The 8,196-nt window shown below is 39.1% G+C and overlaps 1 long non-coding RNA gene across 1 annotated transcript; it reads right to left on the reverse strand.

Annotated features, from left to right (window-relative positions):
* On the reverse strand, positions 1–7,988 carry LOC115336617. The gene is made up of 5 exons (XR_003921847.2): positions 7,856–7,988; positions 6,865–6,892; positions 3,333–3,404; positions 297–394; positions 1–105 (listed from the first exon to the last, which is right to left on the reverse strand). It is a non-coding gene; the product is annotated as an uncharacterized LOC115336617 (long non-coding RNA).
* Between the last annotated feature and the right edge of the window lie 208 nt (positions 7,989–8,196).

Below are 8,196 nucleotides of genomic sequence, written 5' to 3' on the forward strand. Positions count from 1 at the left end.
GCAATCAATTACATCCCAATGTTAGGAATCAGAAGATGGACTTTCTATATATTTTAGTCAACTTCACCTCGGAGCTTCTGTGTCCAGTAAAGTAAAGTTGTAAATCTGAAAAGAAAAGCAAATTTGGGTAACAGGACTTGATGTAATTAGAGTGGAGGGTAGTTGCTAAGAAATTAATTTCAAAGCAGATTGAAGAAATGTATGTTTGGAGTAGGGAGAAGAAGCATGATTCTATCTCACGACCAACAAAACGACAGCAAACATGCATCAATCAAAAAAAGCTTTACAAGCATTACCAGTTATCGATGGGTGGTTCAAGAGTGTTTTGTAGCATTCATTTCTAAACATTTGCATGTCATCATTTCAGTGCAATTGAAGAAAGATCAAGTGACAACTGAAACACAGGAGGGAAATGGTCAAAAGCAAATAAGCCCTGCTTTGCAATTTACCTGTTTGCAAATCAAAAGAGTGCTAGAAAGAGATCAAACCTGTTCGGCCCAGAAGGCTAGTCGTTGCCTTTTGGCAGACAGGGTAACAAGCTTTATAGTAGGTGTTATGCAAAATCCCTTGATCAATATTTATTTCTAATCAAACAAAAAAAAGTAGGGCAGTTCCACCCAAGAAAAAAACAAGAATAAAAGGACTGTACTATTCTTTGGTTCAAGCAGCAGTGTTCGTCTGCCACATTTGGAAGGGAAGTCTTTTCCTGTAACAGGAAAAGCTTGTATGCAGGAAAGTTTGCATGTTCTTTTCAATTATGTCAGCTGGCCTGCTGGAAGATCCTTATGGCCCTTCCTACAAACCTTTCAGTAAAAAGGCATTTCTCAGTAGTATCACAGTACTACAGCTTCATGGAAAATCAAAGATGTGTCCTATTAAGGCAAAAGCTTTTTAAAAATATTGTTTCTTACTATATAATTTCTCCTCAGACTTTTTCTGTATGAAATCTCATCAAATTGAACTTTAAAGGCTAGTAGCAATCTGTGCAAATACTGCCTCCTGGCGACTCTTTGTATGGCCACAGGACAGGCGAAGGTGGAACGTCAAATGGCTTCTCAGTTTTGTGTACACAGACAGAAATCAGAAGAGCACTTAATTTCTATTTAATTTCAGAACAGACTTAATTACACCCGTATTTGTTACTTAACAGGGAAGTGTTTTCTTTACAAGAGCTATCAAAGCTAATTAAATCTCCAACTGTGCAACGTTTCAGCTTCTTTTACTGCTACAATAAAATGGCTAGACCAAAGACTTTCTTTGAATATAGCCAGCTCAGCTCTTATTTTAAGAAATCATATGACATACAATGCAGACAAATACTTTAAATTATAAGGAACAGGACAGTGGAGAAAAAAGCTGGAAGGTAGTTAACAAATGTAAAACTTAAAATATATCTAAACACTACCTTCTCCTTGCCTCGCCTCTAACACTACTCTGAGTCCCGATATTGTTAGAATGCAGAATTTCCAAAGTTTAATTCTTAGTAGTTAAGAAATTTAACCAGACATCCTTAAAGCTGCCTACTTGTAAGTTTGTCCTACACAGTGAGTAATACAGAGGCAAAGAGACACTGTGTGTAATATTACATGCCATATAATTCTGCATCTACCACACAATAGGGCAGAACTTAGCTGATCTGACAGGCATGCAGTGCTGCATCCACTGTAGCCACAGCTTTCTCAGCCAGGTTTCTGTCTGCTATCCTGGCAAGACTGCCCCGTAACTGAACAGCAAATTGAGGCTATATTCTTTAAACCTTCTACTTCCTTTCCTGATCTTTTATTCATATGAGAATTCTTGTCTCAGACAAATCATTGTTATTCCACCCTACTTTCATACTGCTACACCTATGTTTAATGTGACTGGTTCTGCTGGTTCTGCTAGGCAGACAGGACTCTTAAAGATAATTAGTATTTGCACCATTGACCTGAAAGACAATTTGCTGCCTTTTTTTTTTTTTTTTTTTTTGGACCTGAAGCCATATGTGCTCCATTCTATTCACACTGATACAGCAGCACAAAGGGACAGAAACTGGATTAGCTGTATTTGCCTGGAAATGAAGCAATCTTTGGGTGGCTTAAAGATGATATGTCTGACTCTTACCCACCAGCTTCTGCCCACATGTGGGTATATGGAACATTGCAAAGATGTGAGACCATGGCCAAGACAGCTCACACTCCAGTTGCCTTTGGCTAGAAAATTAAAATAGTTCATCAGTTTTGTCATGTAAGCCTGTGGAGGGAAGGCTGCATAGGAGTACAAAAGTAAAGAATTATGGTCTGTTCATGCTTTACATTTATCCTGGACAGAATTGTTATGAACTGCCCAAAGTGTAACAGCATAGCAACTCAGACCTTTGATTTTTACTTGTAATTTTTACCAGAATATTTAGCTTAGAGAACCCTGAGGTGTTACTGAAAAGCTGTGTCAGGAAGTTGTCCTCAGCTGATGGTAGAAAGGAGATAGGACTATGTCCAAATGGTAACTGCCAGCACTTTTCAAACTGTGTGCAGAAAACTGTTTGGCCAAACAAGGATTTGGCTCTTGGTTCAAAGCTTCATGCATAAACCATCCAGAAATCCTCTGCAAACCTGATTAGCTATTCTGTTCTCACTAATACACGCAGAAAATCATGAATCTAAATCAGTATTCCCTTGGCTCATTAACAGTCGGGCGTATCACACAGGTGAGCATTCAATGCTGACAGACCAAAGCACTTCACTCCAGACCTCTGGGCTGGTGTGCTTCCCTGCAGCGTAGCTGAGTAGCCAGGATCAAGGCAAACACACAGTCACACAGGGTAGCTAACTACAGCAGAGGCACTAGACATGAGGATGGGCTGCATTCACTATTAGGTATGTCTTTACTGTTCATGGCTCGGTTTAATAGTCTGGCTAGAACAGGATCTGTCTTAATAGGGTGTCTGCTTAACAGTTATTTATCTGAAGCATAAAGAGATTTCTGAGTAATGTAGCCTATTCCATTACTCAGCTAGCTAGTTGTAGTTAATCAATCAAAGCTCTTCTCATTCTTTTGTCCTAATATCCTGGCCTCATTTCTAAAAGTAGTGCCTAAATGTGTGTTGTGCCTGTGATAGACTTACTTATGAATCCAATCCTATGAGCACCCTACAGCTACAAAAGGTGCTTTGCAGACACAGCTGGTAGGACATTCTTCAGGTTTTTTCTACTCAGAGAGAACATATACATCAAGCTTCCATAAACCAGCAAAAATCACATTCATTTACAGGAGCACACAGTGACATTTTTGTTATAATCTTCAGTGACCTGATGCATGGAATTCATTAAAATAATAAAATGTGTGATACTCACAGCTCAAGATTTCCTTACAGATGAAAGACAGTAATATTTTCCATGTGAAAACCTGCTGCCCCTCAGCGGTTTCTAAAGGAAACAAGAGAACAATGCCATCAGTCACTGAGAACAATAAGGACCTGCTTAGAATCCAGTGCTTTTGGTTAATAACTAAATTAACAGCTAAGTATTACAGTTAATTATTTGGTTAATAACTAAGGAACAGCATGATCACAGAATCATGCAATGGTTTGGGCTCGAAGGGCCTTTAAAGACCATCTAGTTCCAACCCCCCTGCCATGGGCAGGGACACCTGCCATTGGACTGGGTTTCTCGAAGCCCCATCTAACCTGGCCTTGAACACTTGAAGGGATGGAAATCAAGGATGTCAAGGAATAGTTTGCAAACAGTGAACTGATGATGATGCCAAGTTGGTCTACTTATTTCCTGAGCCTCCTATGTGTACCTCCTTCCATCCAAACAGCGTTTGTTGTAATTTCCCATAGGGTGACAATGAACTTTGAATTAGATGGTAGCTATAGGTCACAGTGGATCCTGAAAATGTCAAGAAGGCAGATGCTATAGTAAAGAAGTTCTGAAATTCTTCAGAATTCTTCAGAAAACTCTCCCCAGTGTTTAGAAGCATTCAGTGTTTGCAACTACAGATGGAGCCACTGTGACCTGCAAGCAGTTTGCATGACCAAAACAAAATTCTTCACCAAGTAAAGAAAATAAGACTGGGATTCCTCATCTGAAATAACATCTAGTCTCTGCAACCACTAATAGCATGAATAAACAACAAGGTAGCCGAACGTTATGGTAATGAAAGTGCAATTCATCTGAAGAAGCTTATATAACTGGATTATGTTTATATAAGCTCCCTTCTTGCAATATCTCAGTGCTTCACAGTCTTTTAAAGTCTTTAATTTTACAGGAGCCCAGTGAGGTAGGTAACTACTGACCATCTATTTTACAGCTGGGAAGCCAAAGCAAAAGAATGAACAGGGGCTACATTCAGATTGGTTCATGTAAGTTAGCTTCACTATCATAAATACCTCCTCCGCTGGTGCCACAGGGTCTTCCAGTCTTGTATAAACAATGCTCTGATTGCTGAGTGGTACACTCTTAAACCTAGATGCCACAGCAGTTGCGAAACCAAAGGTTTGTACTGATAGTAAGTGGTCTGGCCCTAAAGAGCTTGTCCATAGTCATGCTGAGTTTGAAGTAGAACAGAAAGTTGACATTGGATGCTTCTCAAGTCCCACAGGTCAGGCAGGAAAAATTTGGGGAAGCAGGATTTCTGAAGTAATCCTTTAATGTAATGGCTGTTTTCGGTGAGTCAGAGGAAAGCACAGTCCCCTTACCTAGCTTCATAAGGTCCTGTAGGAGCTTCTGACAGATGTTCACAAACTCACTTTGCCCTGGGATTCCTGTCTTCCCAACGGCCAGTCTAGCTCCCTCTGTTCTCCATGGGATTTTTTTCCATTTAAGAGACCAAGAGCCTCATTTTGAATTCAGCTGAAGATGATTATAATTGATGTGAATTATGCAAAGCCTTTTGTTGCATTTTCCATTCTGGCTCGTTCAAAGCCCTGGATCTGAAACCCCACTCTGTACTGCTGTTCCAGGTCTGAATCTGTAGAGCAATCCCATTTCTAGTTTCAGAAATCTTTGTCTGGTTGATCATATTAGTAATTATGGTTTGTATGAATATAAGTCACTACATTTAAATTTGAGTCTGTGGACAAATGCCATCAGATGAAACTGTCCTTTGCAAGTAAGTCCTTTGCAATCCATAAATAACTCTGCTGAGAGCGTAACAAAGGCCCTTTGTGTTATTGCACAGTGGAGCCAAAAATGTTCTTGAACCAAAGTTTGTTTTCAATATAATTACATACAGCTCATACATAAACCAGCTTGTCATACCGAAGCCAAAAATATAGTCCTTTAGATTCTATGAACGTCTTCACCTATCTGTATTAACAATAGAAACAAATGTATGGTAAGACCATTTATATTTCACTGGTTCCTTTCTTTTATTCTATTTGATATATTACTTCTTGTCTAAGGACACAGTCCTGCAAGAATCTTACTGCTGGCACAAATGTCTGCCTGTACAAACAGCCTTGCAGCACTGGGAGTTCAGTCAGTGAACTCAGGACTGTTTTGATATCTTTTGGGATAGTGCCTGTTACTGATCCTGACTGAAGACTTAAAAATCTTCAGAAAATGTAGCAAATATATTTCCAAATACTGCAAAACAGGCTGAAAACAAAGACTTAGATTTTTTTTTTTTTTTTTTTTTTAAATTGGGTGTGCTAAGAACAGGAGGATGTATTCAAACTTCCCAGTGAAAGCATCCTGTCAGGATGATCCATCTGGAGACTTCTCAACAATTAAATAATCATTCTGCACTTGAAATAATGTAAACAATTTGGGATCCCCCAATGTTGGTGGGAGAACCAGACAATATTCCCTACAAGAAAGTACCATAATTCAGGTTGGAAATTTTGTTCCTTAGTCATTTGTTCTCACATCCCTGCATCCTTCCATTCCACAGTATAATGACTGTAGGGCCAGATGGCAATAATATCCTAATTCTCCTTTGTGTTCTTGTATTTCAGCATTTAATATCTTTCTTTTTGAGAGCTCTAATGCAAAAGCAAATGATGATAACCCACAATGCCGTCTCATTTGTCAGTAGCATATGTTTCTCTGCCACTACAACAGCACTATGTTTCTCTGCCCACTGGGTTTCTATGGTTCCAGGAAGAATCACTTTTTACAGAAATAATTTTCCCTGTATAGAAATCTATAGTCAGTAAAGGGCTGCTACAGTGACCCATCTCATGCTCATCATTACTGGTAGTGAAAGGACAGGAAGGATATAATGCCTATGCCACAGTGAGAGGTGCAACAGACCAAAGGACAGTGGTAGCTGAAATACTTCAGAAATACATAAACGCTGCCTTTCTCTGCTGGGGATGGGTCAAATCCCTGGAGGCCTCAGATCAAAGTAGCCAAGATTTGTGCAAAGCACAGTTTACTTTGCTAAGAAAGCATGAACCAGATGCCACCATTGGAAAATTTCTCTTACTGTTGGGAAAAGTCCCCTTCCATCTCAGTTTCTGAATTTTTTTTTCCAAGAAGCAAAAGACAGTTCTGACTGACACAACCTACACAACTGGAGCAGTATAGAATCATAGAATCATTTAGGTTGGAAGAGACCCTTAAGATCATCAAGTCCAACTGTAAACCTAACACTGCCAAGTCTGCCACTAAACCACGTCCCTAAGCACCACATCTACATGTCTTTTAAATACCTCCAGGGACTGTTGACTCAACCACTTCCCTAGGCAGCCTGCTCCAGTCCTTGATAACCCTTTTCATGAAGAAAATTTTCCTAATATCCAATCTAAACCTCATATTGTCATGTTGTCATATTAACATAACAATGACAACGTAAAATTGTGACACAGGGCATGAAACAAATCTCTCAGTGGCTCAGAGGCTTCTGGCTTTGATAGCAATAAGCAAAACTTTGGAATACCTTTTTCAGCAGCACTCAAAGACATAACCTAGAAAGAAACAAGATAAAAGAACATATATTACTAAGGCACATCCAACCTAAAAATCGAAAAATTGCCTGTTCGTTACTTTGCAGAAAGCTAAAATGTAAATTCTATAAAAATAACTGAATAAGTACATAAAATACAAGGTCCCTGAACATTATAGATAATATCACTGCATGGGAAGTATAACTTTGCCTGTTTCATGATAAGGAATATCACAAGGGAACAGATCATTTTACTGGTATAAATTAAATAGAGCTCTTCATCAAAAAGAAGTAAGACTTGCTCCAAGGATCAATATGCATTTTATATTTATTGCTAAATCTCTGGAAATAAAATAGTTTAAAAGTTTAAATGACTGTTTGTCTAAGCAGTTTCAAGCTAGACGATAAGTTGCACTGACAAAAATACTTCTTCATTTGAGAGCCAGAGGAGAACATAAACCCAGCCATGAGGAGTGTTCTGTGGAAGGGAAGGAAAACTCCCTATGTACTTTTCAAATGTGTGTCACAAATAAAGACTGGCAGCTACAGGATCCAGCAGAGAAGAACCTACAAGACATCCCTTTTAAATTTAAAATTGCAACAGAAAACAAAATCTAAAAATTAACAAAGGAATTTTGGACTCTTGAAACTTTAAACAATGGGAAGAGTCTGCCAAAGCAGGACTTCAAGGTAATGCTGCACTTCAGTCTCGACATACCATAACCATCCATGTATCTCTGGAAAATAATAATACACTGGCAGTTTGGGCCCTAAACTATCTTTATGCGGTCTCTGCCTGGACTTCAATAAAACCTTCAGGCTTAAATAATGAAAATAATGATCAAATTCACTAGACACCCAATGAGAAAACAAAACCATGAAATTTTTACTAAAAAATGTCATTAAAATATGTGGCATTTAGACAACCCAGTGCTTACTGAAGAGCAATCCCAGAAGTAGAACTAAACCCCTGTGTTTCACTCACTTTCCTACGATAGAGCCATAAAGAATATTCTGTAGTTCTCCATCAGCTAAGTTCCCAGTGAATGACTCTTTCATCTGTGGGCAATTGTAACACTTCACTGAAGTTGCTGGCATGATAATTATCTTCCACTCAGCCTATTTCAGGAAACAATTTAGAGGGACCCCTTTGTTCAGCGACAGCTAAAATTGCAGCAAATCACAAGGACTAAGCCACGCTGAGGGTGGGACAACAGCTGAGCTGTAGGGTCCCATGGGTTCTCCCCGAGTGTGGGAAATAGTGCAGAGGTATGGGATTGATTTGAATGCAGAAGTGTGTGTGTGTGTGTGTGTGTGTGTGTGTGT

The sequence above is a fragment of the Aquila chrysaetos genome, chromosome Z, assembly GCF_900496995.4.
Source record: "Aquila chrysaetos chrysaetos chromosome Z, bAquChr1.4, whole genome shotgun sequence".
NCBI lineage: Eukaryota > Metazoa > Chordata > Aves > Accipitriformes > Accipitridae > Aquila > Aquila chrysaetos.